Raw genomic sequence first — 23120 nt, forward strand, 5'->3', positions numbered from 1 at the left:
GTTTGGTGATTGAGAAGACATTTCGAGGACTGTTTGTCAGTCGCTAATCTCGTAAACATAGCCTTGTGCCATTCTACACACACACGAACTGACACCAAGCTTGGGGGGGGGAAACTAAAGAGGATTTCTCTTCATGAAGAGAATGAGTTACATAAGCAACGCAGAGTGATAGGTGATAATGTGTAAGGTTAAGGGACATTTTCGTGACGACACTGGCCAAAGCAAAGCAAACATGTCCACTGTAAGCGTCAAAGAAGGGAAATTGAAATCCGTTCAATTGGAATCACGTGGTTCATGCACTCCCTTTTAACCCAGGTGTGTGTGCGAATAGAGACTCACCTTCGTAGCTCCCTGCACGGAATCAGGAAAGCCAGTTCCTCATAGTGGGCGATCGCTGCGCACCGTGACGGAGAGGAGCCACTTGCTGGTGTTTTGGACACCTGCTTCCGGAATCTGTCGCGGACTGTCCGCCACCTGTTGCGCACATCATTTTCTGTAAAAGGAAGGATGTTTTTTAAATTATGGCATAGGGGATGAAGTCAGGTGTATTCAGATCAATCGCATCTTATGGCCTGTCCTGAGGAGATATCATCAATGCAACCACATCATTGGGTCCGAACTTTACTATCCAGTGGTTATGGCTACGGCTGGGTTCCCACGACCTGTTGCCATGGCAAAAGTAGGCATTTAAGGCCTATAACGCCGCATGCCGATACGCCTCAAATACGCTGGCAAAAATCTGCCCATTCATTTGAATGTGCATATGGTTGTCAACGCTTTCAAAACGTACTTCCTGCCGTTAAATGGTGTGTCAAACGCACGATTTCGGAACGTCAAGAGGCCAGGTGCACATACCCTTACAGTCGCAAGAAAGTGGTCAACAACTTTGCACGTGCCATAGTGACATGACAGAAGTTGGGCTATGGTTTAGCTAGGCAGGAAAGACAAAATTAGTGCCTAGAATTTACAGCATGCTAATGATGCAAAACAACGTTAGCAACCAGTGTTTTAAACTATCTGCATTACAAACTATATGCAAACTTACCAATCACTCCCTGCCCCCTCTCCAGCATCCCATCCCACTCGGGGTACAGACCGCGGCACACGTAGGTCCATCCCTCCTCACGTGCATTCCGGTCGCTATATGCTGCTATAGAGGTGTCCCAGATTTCTGGCCTACTATGCACCTACAAAATAAATACACAGTGCATATTGCAGTTAGCTTGGTACTCAGGATTCACGGTGGAGCTGTTACATGGTGATCTGCCTTAGAATATGGACATACTGCAGGTGCTGCTAGTGTTAAACCATACATACTACACCACTTGAAACAACATGACATAAACTTATACATGTACTTACCAGATTTATCAGGGACGAAACCTCCATGTCCATCCGTCTATATCTGGACATTGCAGCCTGGGTTCAGAGTTTTCTCTCTTCTTTTCAAAAATCCTGTCAGGCTGCAAGCCGAAAATGGTGGCTTCCTTTCCTCTACAGAATGATGATGTCATATCCTGCTCCGGCTGGAAATCTGCACCGCAACACACCCGATATCCGCACCACACATAACATCTGCGGACTTCATTGCGGAATTTAGATTCTCCATTGAAGTAAATGGAGAAATTCCGCCATGAGTCCGCAACCAGTCCGCCACTGGTCCGCAACAGACAGAGCAGGCTGCGGACACCAAATTCCGCTCCGCAGCCTATGCTCCGCAGCCTATGCTCCGCAGCGGAATTTTACGCATCGTCTAAACGAACACTTCTAAATTAAAGTGGAAGTCAATGGAGAAACGGCTCCGCTGCGGATTAACGCTGCGGAGTGTCCGCAGCGGAATTCAACTGAAATTCCGCCACGTGTGAACCCAGCCTTAGTTTCACTTTCATGTGTGATACTGACTGTTATACCATGTATAGAAGCCTGCGGCAAAGTTGGCTTAGATACAGGGCGCCAGCAGACAGTATCATACATGGCCATACAGACATTTATACAAACAAACATACATGCAAACATACATGCACATATAGACATACATACAAGCAAACATACATACAAGCAAACATACATACAAGCAAACATACATACAAGCAAACATACATGCAAACAAACATACATGCAAGCAAACATACATGCAAGCAAACATACATACATGCAAGCAAACATACATACATGCAAGCAAACATACATACATACAAGCAAACATACATACATACAAGCAAACATACATACAAGCAAACATACATACATGCAAACATACATACATGCAAACATACATACATGCAAACATACATGCACATATACACATACATGCACATATACACATACAAACATGACAACATACATACAAGAAAACATACATGCATGAAAACATACATGCATACATACATGCAAACATACATACATGAAAACATACATACATGCAAACATACATGCACATACATGCACATATACACATACAAATATGACAACATACATACAAGCAAACATACATACATACAAGCAAACATACATACATACAAGCAAACATACATACACACAAACATATATACAAGCAAACATGCAAACATACATACATGCAAACATACACATACATGCACATATACACATACAAACATGACAACATACATACAAGGAAACATACATACAAACATACATACAAGCAAACATACATGAAAACATACATACATGCAAACATACATACATGCAAACATACATGCAAATATACACATACAAACATGACAACATACATATATACATACAAGCAAACATACATACATACAAACATACATGCAAGCATACATACATGCAAACATACATACATGCAAACATACATACATACATGCAAACATACATACAAGCAAACATACATGCATACATACATACATACATACATGCAAACATATATACATACATGCGAACATACATACATGCAAACATACATACATGCAAATATACATACTTGCATTCAACCATACATACAAACATGTACATATATACATAAATGCAAACATACATACATGAAAACTTACATACATGCAAACATACATGCACATATACACATACAAACATGACAACATACATACATACATAAAAACATACATGAAAACATACCTACATGAAAACATACATACATGAAAACATACAAACATGACAACATACATACAAGAAAACATACATACATGCAAACATACATACATACATGAAAACATAGATACATGGAAACATACATACATACAAACATACATGCACATATACACATACAAACATGACAACATACATACATGAAAACATACATACAAGCAAGCATACATACATACAAACATACATGCAAACATACATTCACAAATACACATACAAACATGACAACATACATACATGAAAACATACATACAAGCAAACATACATACATACAAACATACATGCAAACATACATGCATGCAAACATACATACATGCAAACATACATACATACATGCAAACATACATACATGCAAACATACATACATACATGCAAACATACATACATGCAAACATACATACATACATGAAAACATACATACATGAAAACTTACATACATGCAAACATACATGCACATATACACATACAAACATGACAACATACATACATGAAAACATACATACAAACATACATGCATGAAAACATACAAACATGACAACATACATACAAGAAAACATACATACATGCAAACATACATACATACATACATGCATACATGAAAACATAGATACATGGAAACATACATACATGCACATATACACATACAAACATGACAACATACATACATGAAAACATACATACATACAAACAAATATCCATGCAAACATACATGCACATATACACATACAAACATGACAACATACATACATGAAAACATACATACAAGCAAACATACATACATACAAACATACATACATGCAAACATACATACATGCAAACATACATACATGCAAACATACATACATGCAAATATACATACTTGCATTCAACCATACATACAAACATGTACATATATACATACATGCAAACATACATACATGAAAACTTACATACATGCAAACATACATACACATATACACATACAAACATGACAACATACATACATGAAAACATACATACAAACATACATACATGCAAACATACATACATGCAAACATACATACATGAAAACATACATGCACATATACACATACAAACATGACAACATACATACAAGAAAACATACATACATACATACATACATATATACATACATGACAACATACATACAAAAATAAACTCACCTAAGACGTTCCCACGAAGAGCTGAACGGTCCCGTCACTTTTCTTCTCCCATTCACAATAACATAGCGGTGGGCGCAGATGACGTAATCACGTGGGCCTGATATGATTACGTCATCTGCGCCACAACGCATTGTTACTATGAATGCGAGCGGCGCCAAGAAGAAGGAAGATGGCAAGTGACGGGATCGTTCAGAGCGCCGTTAGAACGTCTTAGGTGAGTTTATTTTTTATATATATTTTTAGTTGTTCGCCGGGTGCTGATGCAGCACCGGTGCGGCGGACACAAACATTACATGTAGTGACAGGGTTGGGGGGGGAGAAGTTGTTTGCCGAAACGGGGTGAATGTAGTGTAGTGTAGTGTAGTGTAGTGTAGATGACATTCACGGTAAGTTCGTCTCAATCGGGCTTACCATGCCCGCTTGAGACGAATATTCTCCCGATGTTGCTAGAACTACAGTATCTAGCAACATCGGGAGTGCGCACACTGCAGAGCGGAGCAGCTTGATTGACATCGAGCCGCTCACGCCCCTTTTTAGAAAAGATAACCAGCACTTGCTGAGTTATCAAAAAAAAAAAAAGGCACTTAGGAAATTCATTTTTACTTTTTTTTAACAGCAAATGTTTTAAAATTCATTTCCTGCTTAGAATGTTTAAAAAAAAAAATTGAGTCAACTTGGGACAACCCCTTTAACGCAAATCACTTAGCGAAGCAAGTAAAGAGGCATTGACATTCAGCAATATGGGGCAAGCTCCTCATGCAGAAGTTCATAAAATTTAGCTGTGTAACCATCAGGCACTGGGCTTTTCTCGGCAGGCAGGACTGAGATGGCTGCTTTTATTTCCACAGGGGTAAATGGAACAAGGGCTTCTAAGGTTGGGACTGGTAGCCGAGGTAGGTCGGTATTCATCATATTTTGTGATAACGAGCTTGAATGAGGAGAAGCTTGACTAGGAGTTAGTGAAGGGGGAGGTTTAATAATAAGGAATGTATTATTAAACCTGGAAGGATTATATCTGACATTAAGTGGGTTAATTTGGCAGCGGGTCGTTTAATGGCCGGGATAAATACAGCAGCTCTATGGTCTCTACGTGAACGTGCCAAGAGTTTACCTATTTAAAGAAGGAGCGCGATCAGAGTTGCCGGTATCGTTTATAATTATGGTCAAGAAATGGTCAAGGTGGATTTCATGTCGGACCCGGCAAGCGTGTGCAGAATGGCTTCCTGTTGTAATGTCAGGATAGGGAGACAGACAGGTGAGCCCTAATCTACCCGCCACTCAGTCCCTGCCTACTTGCACAGCCCGTCCTAGGCGACGGCGTACAACTGGGCGACGGTCCCTACGTTGAATATGTGCACGACAGACAAAACAAGACAGGGTACACAAAAGCAAGGGAAGTGGGGCAATTGGCCACGGCAACACCGTGAGCAACAAAGTGGACAAAGAAGAAATGGAGACAGCACTACCGAATTTTCAAAGTGAAGATCCTTTTACTCCACGGTGCAACGTTTCAGCTCAATACGAGCCTTTCTCAAGCATAATAATGTGACATACAGAGCGCATATATATGCAATACAGGGTCATGAAGCCAATTACATACATATAATAAACTTGTGCAATAATGCTACAGCAGGTATACAAAATTTTTATATCAATAGGATCCCCTATGAATGTGCTAATACATGAATAGAAAAATAAATTAAAAAACATTACATATACATAGTATAAATAGTGCATTCACTGTAATAAGGCCAATCAATCAGATGGGCTACATGTGTATAATGACATGTGATAGTGTAAGAAAACAGGTGTATAAAATAAAATTAAAAACATCTTACCCTCGCTGGATCGGCTGATAGCGTTGTGCACTTTCTTACTACATGAAAACTAAGCATTGCGTAATCCTAGCACCTGTGTGTATGAGTCATCGCATGATACGTCATTATACGCATGCGCATTGTCTACCAGGGGCGCTAGTCGCCATATTGAAAGAGGGCTATACACCCATAAATGTTTCCCATAGATGACGTCGGATCCTGTCCGTCTCAACTATGAGTCATTGGACATATCGTAGATTCACATCTGCGCAATGACCATAGAGGATCGTCTGACCCATTTTGAAAGAGGGCAACATCACTCCACATGTTGCACATACATCCCATCCACTATAGAGTCTAATTGGTCAAATATAAAACGATGTGAACTATATATACTATCTCTGTAAACTGAGAATAAATATTATGTCTCAGACCAATGATCATTATACCTCATCTATAATGATGGGGATTTAGGAGCACATATGGGTATATATAAAGCTCATAATATACAGACACAGAGATTTACACATCGTCTTAGAGATACTGTGGACGGAAGACATGAATAACATATATGAGAAAACTTTTCAAAAAATAGGATGCATATAACCAGTTATAAGAGTAGTGCAAATATACAGCCTCAACCGATCCTTGAGGCAAATCTTGAGAGTAATATCTAGGATAAAGAGAAAAAGGAGAAAAATATATAAAATAGTTTATAGGACATTGACAATATATATCAGACCTAAACATTGTAAATAGCATACAAAATATAATTATAATATAGATATGGTCAAATTATTTCCTATTCTCCTAATGCACAGAGGAGGGGGAGGAACAAGGGGAAGATGATAAATGCACGGGCAGATGTTTAAATCAGAATGTACCATTGGGTTATCTAGAGAAACTTGGAAAGATTTTGAAGTCTATATTAAGACCTCTAGGGGATAAGGTGTCTAATTTAAAAATCCATTCCAACTCCAATCTTTTCAGTTTGGAGATCCTATCTCCACCTCGTCTATGGCGCGGTACATGATCAACAATATATAACTTAAAGTCATTCTCACCATGGTTATTTTCCACAAAATGTTTAGGTAATGGTAGGTCAATTTTCTTGGTACGAATGGTGGACTTATGGTTGTTTATACGCTTTCTGCAATCTAGAGAGGTTTCACCTACATACAATAATTTGCAAGGACATTGGATGATATATATTACATGGTCCGATTTACATGTAAGATGATGTTTAATTTTGTAGGTAGAACATTTAATAGGATGGGTGAACACCTCGCTCTTAACCATATTCCTACAATTATTGCAACCTAAACACGGGAAGCAACCAAATTTTTGGGGGGCTAATAAAGACTGATAATTCTTAGTCAAAGAGCCCACATCAGCATGTACTAAACGATCTTTCAAAATTTTGGTCCTGCGATAGGCTATACGTGGTGGGACCTCAAATTCCGGGATTTTATCAAAAGAACTCCTAAGTATCCCCCATTCTTTTTTTATGATGTTGGCAATATCATTGCTCTTATGAGAGTATGTAGACACCAGTGTTAGTCTATGGGAGGGCGATTGTTTACGATTTTGCAGAAGATCATATCTCGAAATCCCCTCCACTTTAGATTTTTTATTGTCCAATAGTTTTTTAGGGTACCCCCGATTCCTGAATTTCTGAGACATATCACTCAACCTGACGTCGAGAGTTGAAGGATCCTGCACAATCCTTTTCACCCTCAACATCTGGCTATAGGGGAGAGAAGCGATCATAGGGTGGGGGTGACAGCTTTCAAACCTCAGTAAATTATTACGATCCGTAGGTTTACTGTACAAATCTGTGGTAAGTTTATGTTCCTGAATATAAACTCTAGTGTCAAGAAAATTTAGAGATGTTGTTGAAGAATCCATAGTGAATTTAATATCATCATCTATATTATTCAGAAAGCTAAAGAAACACTCCAACTCCACTAGAGTGCCTGTCCAGATGACGAAGACGTCGTCTATGTATCTCCACTACCTCAAAACCTTAGTGAAGTGGGGAGAGACATAGACGGCGCCTTCCTCCAAAGCTGTCATAAACATATTTGCGTATGTGGGAGCCACGTTAGATCCCATGGCCGTACCCCTCCTCTGTGAATAGAAGGAGTCACCAAATAAGAAATAATTTTCTGTAAGGACAATTTCCAAGAGACACATAAGAAGGTTAATACATTCATGGGTATAGTTAGACTGTTGTAACGCTTCAGATACAGTATGAAGGCCTCTCGTGTGGTTGATTGAGGTATAGAGACTGCACACATCAAATGATACAAGTGTGCAGTCCCCCGTCAACTCAACCTCATTCAATTTAGTCAAAAAGTCAGTGGTGTCCTGAATATATGATTTAGCATTGGTGGCAAAATCACGTAACATTTTATCTAGAAAAATGGCTATCGGTGAAAAAATGGAACCGCAGCCCGATATAATCGGTCTGCCCGGGGGGTCTACCAATGACTTGTGGATTTTTGGAAGACAGTACAGCACAGGAACCACCGGATGCCGCACTGTCATGAAATCCAACAAGTCACCATCAATGATACCCGCATTATGGGCCTCAACCAATATTGTATCAATGGTATTTTTGATTCTAAATTTAGGATCCCCGGGAAGTGGCTCATAAACATTGATATCTGACAATTGTCTAGCTAATTCAGCCAAATAGCGCGATGTGTCCATGACCACCAAGGCACCACCCTTGTCCGCGGGCTTGATGGTCAGGGACACATCACGAGAAAGGCCATCAACCGCCACTATCTCATCCCTCGTCAAGTTAGGAGGACCTACGAATCTACCATTGTCACTCTCTCTCAAGGTACGAATACGATTTTTCACAATATCAATAAATGTATCAATTGCAGGTTCATTGATAAAGGGTTGATGTACACTTTTTTTATGTAGCCCAATCTCTCTTAGTGTGATTTCAGTATGATGTACAGATCTAGTGTCAAAATTTTTACCGGCAAACAATAACTTGAATTTTATTTTACGAAAAAAATCAAAAAGATCCAGTTCTAATTGGAACCAATCCACACTGGAAGTAGGACTAAATGATAATCCCTTATTCAGGGCTGAAATTTCCACATTAGATAAGTCACGTGATGATATATTTACCACAAGATTTTCTATGGATTTTTGCTGACTTTGTGTTCCTTGTTGACAAATTGACGGTCCCTCTTTGCTCTGAAGGCTCGGGTCCTTGCGCCACCTTCTGTGTTTGTGTCCCCCTCTTCTCGGACGTCGATGTCCAGATTGACACCTAAAAAACCAGTAGATGTTTCAATATTATCAGTGTCGGACGTGTTGGAGAAGCATTTTCTTCTTTTCATATAGTTGGTATTTGTATTACCCTTATTGATGGTAGGGTCTCGTTGCCAATTATAGATCTTCCCGGATTCATAATCCTCGATGTCTCGATGCCATTTCTGGCGTTTGGCGTTCTCACCATTTAGGCGAAATTTCTGCATTGATTCCACTACACGTAACTTGAAATTCTTCATATCATCTTCAGACAGGAGAGTTTTGAGTGTATCATCCACAGCTTGCATCCGCATACTGATCTCACATAGCTCTTTTTGGAGAAATTCAATATTCAGCAACATAATATCTCGTGAATATTTATTTGCGATCTGTATTGATCTTTGACAGAAATCCGCATTATTGGAAAATAGATTTGGTGCCAGGTGTGAACGCATCCCACGGGGTATGCGATTGACTTTGCAATACTCGCCCAAGGTAATCAAATGCAATTCCACTGTAATGGCCTTTTTGGACTCATTCTCCCATTTCCTTTTAATGCTTTCCACAGCCGGTACACTGAGAAACGACACCTCTCCCGGTAATCCCCGTAAAATTCTACTCACATCCTCCTCAGAGTAGGAAAATAAGGTGGATTGAGGTTCCATGTAACCTTCAGGATCTTTGCAAATGAGTATCCGTGCACGCTTTTGGGACTCAGCAATAGATAGGTATAGATCAGCAGCACAGGATAAATTTATCAAGAGGGTGCACGTCTCCTGGGTCACAGTCCGAGTGACCCCTCAGTCAAGACAAAGAAGGAATGGAGACAGCACTACCGAATTTTCAAAGTGAAGATCCTTTTATTCCACGGTGCAACGTTTCAGCTCAATACGAGCCTTTCTCAAGCATGTGACATACAGAGCGCATATATATGCAATACAGGGTCATGAAGCCAATTACATACATATAATAAACTTGTGCAATAATGCTACAGCAGGTATACAAAATTTTTATATCAATAGGATCCCCTATGAATGTGCTAATACATGAATAGAAAAATAAATTAAAAAACATTACATATACATAGTATAAATAGTGCATTCACTGTAATAAGGCCAATCAATCAGATGGGCTACATGTGTATAATGACATGTGATAGTGTAAGAAAACAGGTGTATAAAATAAAATTAAAAACATCTTACCCTCGCTGGATCGGCTGATAGCGTTGTGCACTTTCTTACTACATGAAAACTAAGCATTGCGTAATCCTAGCACCTGTGTGTATGAGTCATCGCATGATACGTCATTATACGCATGCGCATTGTCTACCAGGGGCGCTAGTCGCCATATTGAAAGAGGGCTATACACCCATAAATGTTTCCCATAGATGACGTCGGATCCTGTCCGTCTCAACTATGAGTCATTGGACATATCGTAGATTCACATCTGCGCAATGACCATAGAGGATCGTCTGACCCATTTTGAAAGAGGGCAACATCACTCCACATGTTGCGCATACATCCCATCCACTATAGAGTCTAATTGGTCAAATATAAAACGATGTGAACTATATATACTATCTCTGTAAACTGAGAATAAATATTATGTCTCAGACCAATGATCATTATACCTCATCTATAATGATGGGGATTTAGGAGCACATATGGGTATATATAAAGCTCATAATATACAGACACAGAGATTTACACATCGTCTTAGAGATACTGTGGACGGAAGACATGAATAACATATATGAGAAAACTTTTCAAAAAATAGGATGCATATAACCAGTTATAAGAGTAGTGCAAATATACAGCCTCAACCGATCCTTGAGGCAAATCTTGAGAGTAATATCTAGGATAAAGAGAAAAAGGAGAAAAATATATAAAATAGTTTATAGGACATTGACAATATATATCAGACCTAAACATTGTAAATAGCATACAAAATATAATTATAATATAGATATGGTCAAATTATTTCCTATTCTCCTAATGCACAGAGGAGGGGGAGGAACAAGGGGAAGATGATAAATGCACGGGCAGATGTTTAAATCAGAATGTACCATTGGGTTATCTAGAGAAACTTGGAAAGATTTTGTACAAATCTGTGGTAAGTCTCTCCCCACTTCACTAAGGTTTTGAGGTGGTGGAGATACATAGACGACGTCTTCGTCATCTGGACAGGCACTCTAGTGGAGTTGGAGTGTTTCTTTAGCTTTCTGAATAATATAGATGATGATATTAAATTCACTATGGATTCTTCAACAACATCTCTACATTTTCTTGACACTAGAGTTTATATTCAGGAACATAAACTTACCACAGATTTGTACAGTAAACCTACGGATCGTAATAATTTACTGAGGTTTGAAAGCTGTCACCCCCACCATATGATCGCTTCTCTCCCCTATAGCCAGATGTTGAGGGTGAAAAGGATTGTGCAGGATCCTTCAACTCTCGACGTCAGGTTGAGTGATATGTCTCAGAAATTCAGGAATCGGGGGTACCCTAAAAAACTATTGGACAATAAAAAATCTAAAGTGGAGGGGATTTCGAGATATGATCTTCTGCAAAATCGTAAACAATCGCCCTCCCATAGACTAACACTGGTGTCTACATACTCTCATAAGAGCAATGATATTGCCAACATCATTAAAAAAGAATGGGGGATACTTAGGAGTTCTTTTGATAAAATCCCGGAATTTGAGGTCCCACCACGTATAGCCTATCGCAGGACCAAAAATTTGAGAGATCGTTTAGTACATGCTGATGTGGGCTCTTTGACTAAGAATTATCAGTCTTTATTAGCCCCCCAAAAATTTGGTTGCTTCCCGTGTTTAGGTTGTAATAATTGTAGGAATATGGTTAAGAGCGAGGTGTTCACCCATCCTATTAAAGGTTCTACCTACAAAATTAAACATCATCTTACATGTAAATCGGACCATGTAATATATATCATCCAATGTCCTTGCAAATTATTGTATGTAGGTGAAACCTCTCTAGATTGCAGAAAGCGTATAAACAACCATAAGTCCACCATTCGTACCAAGAAAATTGACCTACCATTACCTAAACATTTTGTGGAAAATAACCATGGTGAGAATGACTTTAAGTTATATATTGTTGATCATGTACCGCGCAATAGACGAGGTGGAGATAGGATCTCCAAACTGAAAAGATTGGAGTTGGAATGGATTTTTAAATTAGACACCTTATCCCCTAGAGGTCTTAATATAGACTTCAAAATCTTTCCAAGTTTCTCTAGATAACCCAATGGTACATTCTGATTTAAACATCTGCCCGTGCATTTATCATCTTCCCCTTGTTCCTCCCCCTCCTCTGTGCATTAGGAGAATAGGAAATAATTTGACCATATCTATATTATAATTATATTTTGTATGCTATTTACAATGTTTAGGTCTGATATATATTGTCAATGTCCTATAAAATATTTTATATATTTTTCTCCTTTTTCTCTTTATCCTAGATATTACTCTCAAGATTTGCCTCAAGGACAGGTTGAGGCTGTATATTTGCACTACTCTTATAACTGGTTATATGCATCCTATTTTTTGAAAAGTTTTCTCATATATGTTATTCATGTCTTCCGTCCACAGTATCTCTAAGACGATGTGTAAATCTCTGTGTCTGTATATTATGAGCTTTATATATACCCATATGTGCTCCTAAATCCCCATCATTATAGATGAGGTATAATGATCATTGGTCTGAGACATAATATTTATTTTCAGTTTACAGAGATAGTATATATAGTTCACATCGTTTTATATTTGACCAATTAGACTCTATAGTGGATGGGATGTATGTGCAACATGTGGAGTGATGTTGCCCTCTTTCAAAATGGGTCAGACGATCCTCTATGGTCATTGCGCAGATGTGAATCTACGATATGTCCAATGACTCATAGTTGAGACGGACAGGATCCGACGTCATCTATGGGAAACATTTATGGGTGTATAGCCCTCTTTCAATATGGCGACTAGCGCCCCTGGTAGACAATGCGCATGCGTATAATGACGTATCATGCGATGACTCATACACACAGGTGCTAGGATTACGCAATGCTTAGTTTTCATGTAGTAAGAAAGTGCACAACGCTATCAGCCGATCCAGCGAGGGTAAGATGTTTTTAATTTTATTTTATACACCTGTTTTCTTACACTATCACATGTCATTATACACATGTAGCCCATCTGATTGATTGGCCTTATTACAGTGAATGCACTATTTATACTATGTATATGTAATGTTTTTTAATTTATTTTTCTATTCATGTATTAGCACATTCATAGGGGATCCTATTGATATAAAATTTTTGTATACCTGCTGTAGCATTATTGCACAAGTTTATTATATGTATGTAATTGGCTTCATGACCCTGTATTGCATATATATGCGCTCTGTATGTCACATTATTATGCTTGAGAAAGGCTCGTATTGAGCTGAAACGTTGCACCGTGGAATAAAAGGATCTTCACTTTGAAAATTCGGTAGTGCTGTCTCCATTTCTTCTTTGTCTTGACTGAGGGGTCACTCGGACTGTGACCCAGGAGACGTGCACCCTCTTGATAAATTTATCCTGTGCTGCTGATCTATACCTATCTATCGTGAGCAACAGAGTAGTGGACGAGCTGAGTCAAACCAGGACTGTACGCGGTAACAAATGCAGAGCAGGAGAATAGTCAGTCAAGCCAGGGTCAATATTAAGCAGAGGTCAATGGTAACCGCAGAAACAGCAGAGCCAGGAAACAGGAGAATCACAGGCAAAGGACAAGCAGAAAATGAAGGTATAAGTAGACCAAGGGCGGGAGCTAGAACCGTCTGGCCAGGCTGCGATAGGCTCTCCCACTCCTCAGCCTACCAGCCTGAGTGGTAGCAGATCGAGTCACTCTAGCAGACCTAGGAACAGATGCTTGCTGATTAACAGAAGCTGTGTCAGGCAAATACTTTACACCTGTAGAGTACATTTGTGTGTAGCTTCAAGGGAATGGATTTCTGAGAGAAGGCTTAGAGCTTGAGGCAAATTTATTTTTTGATAAGCACCCCTCTGAAAACACACTTCCCAAGCTTCTCATTTATGCTGAGGTAAGGTGGTATCTGATTCATGGTCAGTCATAAGATCACTGATCTAATTTTTAATGTATGTGAGACAAAAATAATCTGATAACGGGTTTGTTGAGTCTCAGGGTAAATTTCCTGCGCGAGTTTATAGGGAGTGTTATTTCACAATGCATCAGGGCATGGGCAGAGTGGAGAATATTATCTATGGACGCAGACAGAATTCGAGCAAGAAGGTGGTGATGATGAAGGAAAACATAATGTAGTCTATTCGGCAATAAACTATATGGTAAAAAGAGTGGAAAGAATAGTCACGATCATCTAGATGAGTGAGTCTTCAAGTGTCACATTGTGAACTAAGGTGGATCGTCCAGAAGTGTCAAGAAGGGGCTGGAACACTAGACTCAGGTCTCCAAAAAGCAGCAAAGAGCCTTGGGCAAAAAGGGTGAGGTCATCTATCAGTTTGGATTGAAACATGAGTTGCCCCTGATTGGGAGCGTAAACATTAGCAATGGTATAGGTTTGGCCTTGAATTAGACACTTAATGAAACTATATTGAGCCTTCTGTGTCAGTCTTGACCTTTAGAATCTGATGGAGGAGAGACTTATTAAATAAACTGGCAACTTCTTTAGTTATATTGAGAGGACTACTTCTATGGCACTAGGCAGTAAAGTAGTGATTATATGACCTTGTTGAAAATAAGTCTTTTAAATACAGACATTGTGTGACCTATGTTTATGTAAAGAGTACAAGATCTTATGTTAAGGAATGTGTATAGCCATTACGCTAAATGCAAATATGGGACCTATAGGAAGAGGGTATAGTCCCTCCTAACAATCATTTGGAAAGTAAGCTCAACAAGGGCAGGGACGGAAGGGTGGGGGGGAGAAAAAACAAAAACAAAAAAGGAATAAGCAAGGAAGCTTGAGCTAGCAGCAAGTAAACTATAACACATGTATAGGTGGAGTCCAGTATGTCACCTATGGGGGTAATAAGGAAAACTCACCAGCATGTGCGTTGGTTCCAAAAGAACCAGAGGGCCAAAAACGTCTTCAAGACCAATAAGAATGTGAAATAAACTAAGCATATGTGAAAGGAGGAGGATGTGAAACGACAAGCATCATCATAAGATGGAGTAATACATTTAAAATAATAAAAAAGCAGGACCAGGGAATAGCTGAAGTCAATTCAGCAAAAGAGCTATAGCATCCTTGCAAACCTGAGACGTAAAATATCAATAAACATTTCTAATGAAAGAGGCAGTGTAGAGCTGATCAGATACAAAACCCCAGTAAACACCTGCATTGAAAAAATTCAAATCTGGTCAGATACACAATGTCAACAGACATTTGCAATGAAAAAGACAATCACGTGTCCCTGGAAAAGAAGAGCAGCTTCAGGTCTCTGTATCTGTTCTAGAAGGACTTCTTAGGCATCGTCTGTGGCATTGAGGTCTTAATGAGAGACAACGGGAATCTCTGCGCAGAGTTGAGGATTCTGGGTGCTAGGTTGCAGTAGAAGCGTCGTTCAGAAGGGCTTCCCATCCAGGTAGTGACGACAAAGGTAAATCAAGGGCTTGGAGGAAGTGTGGAAGGTCAGTTGGATAACCAAGGATAGCAGCAACATTATTGAGTGGTGCATGAAGGGCAAATAGGAATCCACACCGATATGACATATTGCGAACCTGTAAAGATGCCAGGAGAGACTTGAGAGAGGCCCATAGGCGAGGATGTGTCTTGAGAGATCAGGAAATAGTTTTAACTTATCTCCATCAAAGTCGATTTCAGAGAGCCTTCGTGTTTTCTGCATTATTTCTTCTTTCATCGAGTAATAACGGATGTGGCATATAAGATCTCTGGGGAGATCGGGTCTGAACATGGTGGACCGTGGACGGAGTGCTCCGTGTGTTCGATCAATCGTAATGTGCGTGTTTACAGGCCCATTTAGTAATGAACTGAAAATGCCTCTTAAGGAGGGCAGCAGGTAGGGAGTACGAGTCACCTCAGGCAGACGACGGATTCTAACGTTGTTTCTCCTGTTGTGGTTTTCTAAATCATCAATTGCGCCTGTAGGGTGTGATGGTACATTGTCTGTGCTGTAACAGTCGACTGTATCTCTGAGATGGTCTGCTGAGTGGAGGATTTAAAGGATTCCAGATCATGGACCTCAGTCTGTAAAGAAGAAATATCAGATTGAACCACATGCTGGTTTCGTCACCATGCGCATTTTACGTCAGTCGCTATGGAGTCCATATCATGTTTGGAAGGCAGCAGAAAAAGCAAGGCCTGGAGCTCAGGATGATATTTCAAAATAAGAGACGCCTTATTTCTGCAGTTCGTTATGAAAGGGTTTACTGGATACCCCCCAGGGTGGGCCATTATCAGGAGGATGGTTCAGGAGCTGGTGATCATTTTCAGAGTCCAGATATTCTACATCTAATGGAGTGTGGTCTTTGGTGGACCGTAGAGGAGCCAGAGACCCCCCATGTCGGTAGCTTTGACTCTTAGGGGGGACTAAATAAAGAAGTATTCGGCACACTCTTTGGAGGTGAAAATAATTTTTATTTTTATTTTTTGTAATGCCAGTGGCTAAGTGCAACATTTTGGTCAGAGGACCTTCATCAGGTACTGTGAAAATACATACAAATAATATGGATATATATTTAGAAACTCCATACATATCAGGACATAGGATGGCCAAGATCTAGTTACATATACATGTGTATAAGGTATCAATGATTAGCTGAAGCTTTGACTCTTAGGGGGGACTGTCACCCAAGTGTGCAGTGGATGTTGAGCCTGAGGGCCCCTCTTTATCACAATTCACCCAATGAAGTGGGGAGGCGGATATTGCAACAGAAGCCCCAGGTGGTAGGGGTTTGTGTGCTGTATTGGTTTCATTGTGGGGAGAGCCTGCATCCTCCGTTGTAGGGGAAGGGCATTGAAGAGCATGTGGTGTGGCTGTTATGTCTTCTGTAGAAGCCGATGTTGGGGACTGCCTAGCCATTGGCTGCATAAGGGATGCTGAGCTGCGACAAGCAGATGAGAAAGGGGAAACAGGCACTGGGAGGGAGGTAAGCGGTGCAATAAGTGCCTGGCTGGGCAAGTTAGCGTGGTTCTAGATGGACTGTACCTGCGTGTAGTGTGTGGATCTCTGTGGGGATAATGAGGCGTGGCTGTTTGTCCCCAAGGGGGACTCCACCAGGGGAGATAAGAAGTTGGAGAAGTGCTTTAGGAGGTTTCTTGGATCTCTTTGCCCCATGGAAAGGTGAGTACACCTCCTATAGTTCAGACCCTGTACGGAGCTTTCTCTAAGTGGATCTGGCCACCAATATACTTAGCCATTCCCCTAGTGCAACTTTTTAAACTCCAGGTAACCACTGACATATATTCAAATTTTTTTTTTTCATGTCAAAGGATTCCATAGCCTTTAAAAAGGGATATGGTCAACTTGTACAAATAAATAAGTAACCCATATGAAAAATATGGTAGACACAGTTTACCAAACGCCCATGCAGAAGGATTTCTGGAAGTAGCTGTGGATAATTTTTACACATGCACCTGCAACCAGGAGCCTCACTGCGCTCCTATCATATACACAGTCCGAAAATCAGATTTGTAGCAGCATATGCACAACAATGACACCTTACTTGGGCTTAGAAGTAATGAAAAGATGTACTCACGACTGCAAGTCGCTTCAATAGGACAAATTCCATTTTTAGTTTTCCTTTTTCTTATTTCAGTGTTCAAAGCCGAGAACACTGAGCAATCCGTCTCATGCCTCCTCACCTTTCCTCACCTTTTACACTTGAGTAAGGAGGCGTGGTCTCTCAAAACGTTGTTGTAAAAAACACTTCTCCGTGTGAACAGACCCTTAAGGAACTTATACCTCAATTATTATGCCTGATCATGTATATAATCCACTGAGGTGACATCCGTGTAAAATTATGAAATAACTGATGTTTTTCTTTCATAATATGGTGCATGTGTTAACTACTGAGCTGTTTATAAGTGAAAAGAAGCATGCAACTCTGCCAAACTGAACAAAAAACCTTAGTGCATGCAATATGGTTCTCTTTTACCTTTCTGGTCTGTTCTTCTGCTCCTGAATTCCCATTTTTAATTCCCTAGGATCCTTTTTCTAGGTGTTCTTAATACTTTAGTCCTTGGTACATATAAGAGAATTTTTTTTGTTTTCTTTTGCTTACTGTTACTTCCACTCTGGCTCAATGGCTCGAAAGCTCAAATTGGTTTACTCAAACAGTATGTGCCGTATTATAAAATCCTATACAGTATATAAATCGTAGATAAATGTAAAGTTATGCATCTGGGTACCAACAACCTGCATGCATCATATGTCCTAGGGGGAGCTACACTGGCGGATTCACTTGTTGAGAAGGATCTGGGTGTACTTGTAAATCATAAACTCAATAACAGCATGCAGTGTCAATCAGCTGCTTCAAAGGCCAGCAGGATATTGTCGTGTATTAAAAGAGGCATGGACTCGCGGGACAGGGATGTAATATTACCACTTTACAAAGCATTAGTGAGGCCTCATCTAGAATATGCAGTCCAGTTCTGGGCTCCAGTTCATAGAAAGGATGCCCTGGAGTTGGAAAAAATACAAAGAAGAGCAACAAAGCTAATAAGGGGCATGGAGAATTTAAGTTATGAGGAAAGATTGAAAGAATTAAACCTATTTAGCCTTGAGAAAAGACGACTAAGGGGGGACATGATTAACTTATATAAATATATTAATGGCACATACAAAAAATATGGTGAAATCCTGTTCCTTGTAAAACCCCCTCAAAAAACAAGGGGGCACTCCCTCCGTCTGGAGAAAAAAAGGTTCAAGCTGCAGAGGCGAAAAGGCTTCTTTACAGTAAGAACGGTGAATTTATGGAATAGTCTACCGCAGGAGCTGGTCACAGCAGGGACAGTAGATGGCTTTAAAAAAGGGTTAGATCATTTCCTAGAACAAAAAAATATTAGCTCCTATGTGTAGAAATTTTCCCTTCCCTTTTCCCTTCCCTTGGTTGAACTTGATGGACATGTGTCTTTTTTCAGCCGTACTAACTATGTAACTATGTAACTATGTAACTATGTAATACATGTTCTTTTCATCTGTGCTCACTGATGAGCTGCCGGCATTAGATATTCAGGAGACAGTAATCAAGTTTCTGCACCCAATATTACCTACTGAACACAGGAGTAAGTTTCACATCTTCTTAGACTCTCTTGTAACAGTATCAGTGCCGCAGGATTGGAGGATGGCTGATGTTGTACCAATTTTTAAGAAGGTGGAACAGTGTAACTACTGTCCAGTAAGTTTCTGTGGTATGCAAAATATTTAAAGGTATTCTAACAGACGAACTGCAAAAGTAAATGGCAGTGAATAATATAATTTAATAACTGATAACCAGCACAAAATCTTAAGGTTGAGCTATCTTCACAGTATCTGATGCTGTCCAACCAGCGCAAGGCTGCTTCAGATCCGCTCTGAAGCCTTCAGCCAGCATGGTCTCACGAGATAATGGCCAAGATCACGCTTTGCCTGGCCGGTCTGAAGCTGCCTCGCGCTGACTGACTGCGAAGCTAGCTCCAACTAGGGAGAATCTGTGTAATTCTCACCCTGTTGGCTTACTGCAGGGAATTAGAATATAGGTTGCCAACACAATGGGGGACCATATCTCAGGAATGGCAGGGCTTAGGAACAAAAACAAAATGTCACTGGAATCATGGGGAAAGTGGGATTCAAGTCAGATAAACAGTTTGTATTATATGACCTAGTACACTCTTTAAGGCCCAAATAGGCTGGGTCGTTAAGTGATTAAATTCCTGCAGCTGCTTGGTAACTGTGGTTCTTTTGGCTGGATTTACATTTTGCGGTCAAAATGTGCTTTTTATCGTGACCCATGGCAAAACTGCAACATTTTGCCCCAATTTGAAAAAATTGTGTTAAAATTATTTGTTTTGTCGAGGTTCAGGGGAAAAAAAAACGTGTTTTTACAGTGAAGTGTGTTCCCAACCTAAATCTAAACATTTAAACAATTTCCCAACATCTAGTAAAACGGTAGCTCCAAAGTGCAAATACTTGCACCACTTAGTTTCCCAAAAGCAAAAAATATACGTATATAAAGTTTGTAACTGTGGCCTAAGAAACAGTCACTAATTCATTATTTTTAGTACGCACAGATCAATTAGTATGCAAGACCCGACATGACAGCCTCTTCAATATTACAGCAGTAAAGAATCAAGTTGTCTTTTACTCAGTTTTTCCTTAGCGCTCTTAATATAGTCATTTTTCCTTTTTTCATTAAATATGTACAAGATATTAATTATGACTCAGACACATTAGTTTATGTGAATGCTCTTTGGAAAAAATAAAGATAGGGAGTGATGATGAAAAATAAATTGACAGTATACCATCCCGGTTTGTTATTTAGCAATAAACAAACAGAACACTGTAGAGACAACAGTATCACCTATGTTTGCAACATTACTCATATAAATGGACACATTTTCTAGATATTAGTTATTGCAACCTAATGATATGTCATTTAATAAGAGAATTAATCATAGTATACTAGACACTCCGACACTGGTTGTGCAATTAACCCTGCTTTCCAAAAGAAAATGTAATTAAATAGAGAAGATCATTATGTCCCTGCGCTCACAAGACTATTATGCCATCAATTACTTTTTATGTAGATACATTTTCATTCAACTTCTGTAATATCTTAATATTCTTAAATTAGTATCAATAAGAAGAGTAGTGCTGAAAGTTCAAAGCCATGTATAACATTTTGCCTTAAAGCAGTCTTAGGATTTTAGAAAGGGTCATAATAATTCAAATTTACTTGGCTTCTCTTGGCACGTGCCTGTTCATCTAAGACGTTGCAGACAGTGATGGATGAGGTGGTGACTTAGTTTATTTATTAAAGGGATTGTCCCAGAATTGACTCTATGACTCTATTGAGGCTAGGTTCACACCATATTAGGGTATTATGTTCAGCCTACACGTTTGAACAGTGCCATCGAACGTATGCCCGTTTGTACAAAATAAAACTTTTGTAAAGAATGCAGTATTCTGGAAGTATAATTGACTAAATTTTTCAGTACAATTAAGGCAAAGGCATACCGACATATGCCTGCCAAACCTAATTTTGGCAAACATCCGGCTAACAGAAGTCTATCGACACATTCAATGTATAGGTCGGGAACTGTCCAAATGAATGTGCACATTTTATTTCACTATATATACACTGATCAGCTATAACATTAAATCCACTGACAGGTGAAGTGAATAACATTGATTATCTAGTTACAATGACTCCAGTCAATGGGTGGGATATATTAGGCAGCAAGTGTACAGTCAACTTAGCATCAGCTTATTTTGGAAGGTAATGTGTAGGAAGCAGGAAATATGAGCAAGTTTAAGGATCTGAGCGACTTGGACAAGGGACAAATTGTAATGGACAGACAACTGGGTCAGAGCTTCTCCAAAATAGCAGGTCTTGTAGAGTGTTCCCAGTACGCAGTGGTTAGTACCTGAAAAATTAGTCCAAAATGGACGACAAGTGAATTGACAACAGGGTCATAGGCACTTAAAGCTCATTGATGTGCGTGTGGAGCGTAGGCTAGCCCAACTGGTCTGATCCCACAGAAGAGCTACTGTAGCACAAATTGATGAAAAAGTTAATGCTGGCTATGACAGAAAGGTGTCAGAACTCAGAAGACACAGTGCATCAGAGTTTGTTGAATTTGGGGCTGCATAACCGCAGACTGCTCAGAGTGCCAATGCTGATCCATGGAGCAATGAAAGCAAGTGGCCAGGTCTGATGAGTCACATTTCTTTTACATCATGTGGACGGTTGGGTGCATATGCATCACTTATCTGAGACAGTGGAGGTAGTGTCATTCTTTGGGCAATGTTGTGCTGTAAACTCCTGGAATTCCTAAACATTATTGCAGACCAAGCACACCCCTTTATGGTTTTGCCTAATGTCAGTGGCGTCTGTCACATAATGTGCCCTGCCACACTGCAAAAATTGTTCAGGAATGGTTTGGGGAACATGACAAAAAGTTCAGTGTTGACTTGGCCTCCAAATTCCCCAGACTTCAATCTGATCGAGAATCTGTAGGATGCACTGAAAAAACAAGTCCGATCCATGGAGGCCCCACCTTGCAAATGACAGGACTTAAAGGATCTGTTGCTAATGTCTTTGGTGCCACAGGACACTTTCAGAGATCTTGTGGAGTCTTCTGAAGTCCAAGCCCCAATGGATCAGAGCTGTTTTGGCAGCTTGAGGGGGACTAACACAATATTAGGCAGGTAGTTTTCATCCCTTTGCGCACCCAGACATGCCATTTCATCCAGGTGCGGGGAGAGATGTTTGAAGTACGCTCACGCGCTGAGCGCATTCCATGTGCAGTAGGTGTAAGCTGTGCTATACAGCTGACACCCAGGACTAATAGCCAGGAACAGCGATCGCGCCCGCAGGATCTGAGGCGTTGAAAACATGGGGCGGGCCCCTCCGATAGCTCACCCCCCCCCCCCCAACGAGATCAGGCGATGAGGACGATTGTCATGGCACCCCAGGGGCCTATTGAAGATACCCAGGCTGCCTTCATTCTGCCTC

Source organism: Rhinoderma darwinii, chromosome 5, assembly GCF_050947455.1.
Source record: "Rhinoderma darwinii isolate aRhiDar2 chromosome 5, aRhiDar2.hap1, whole genome shotgun sequence".
Lineage (NCBI taxonomy): Eukaryota > Metazoa > Chordata > Amphibia > Anura > Rhinodermatidae > Rhinoderma > Rhinoderma darwinii.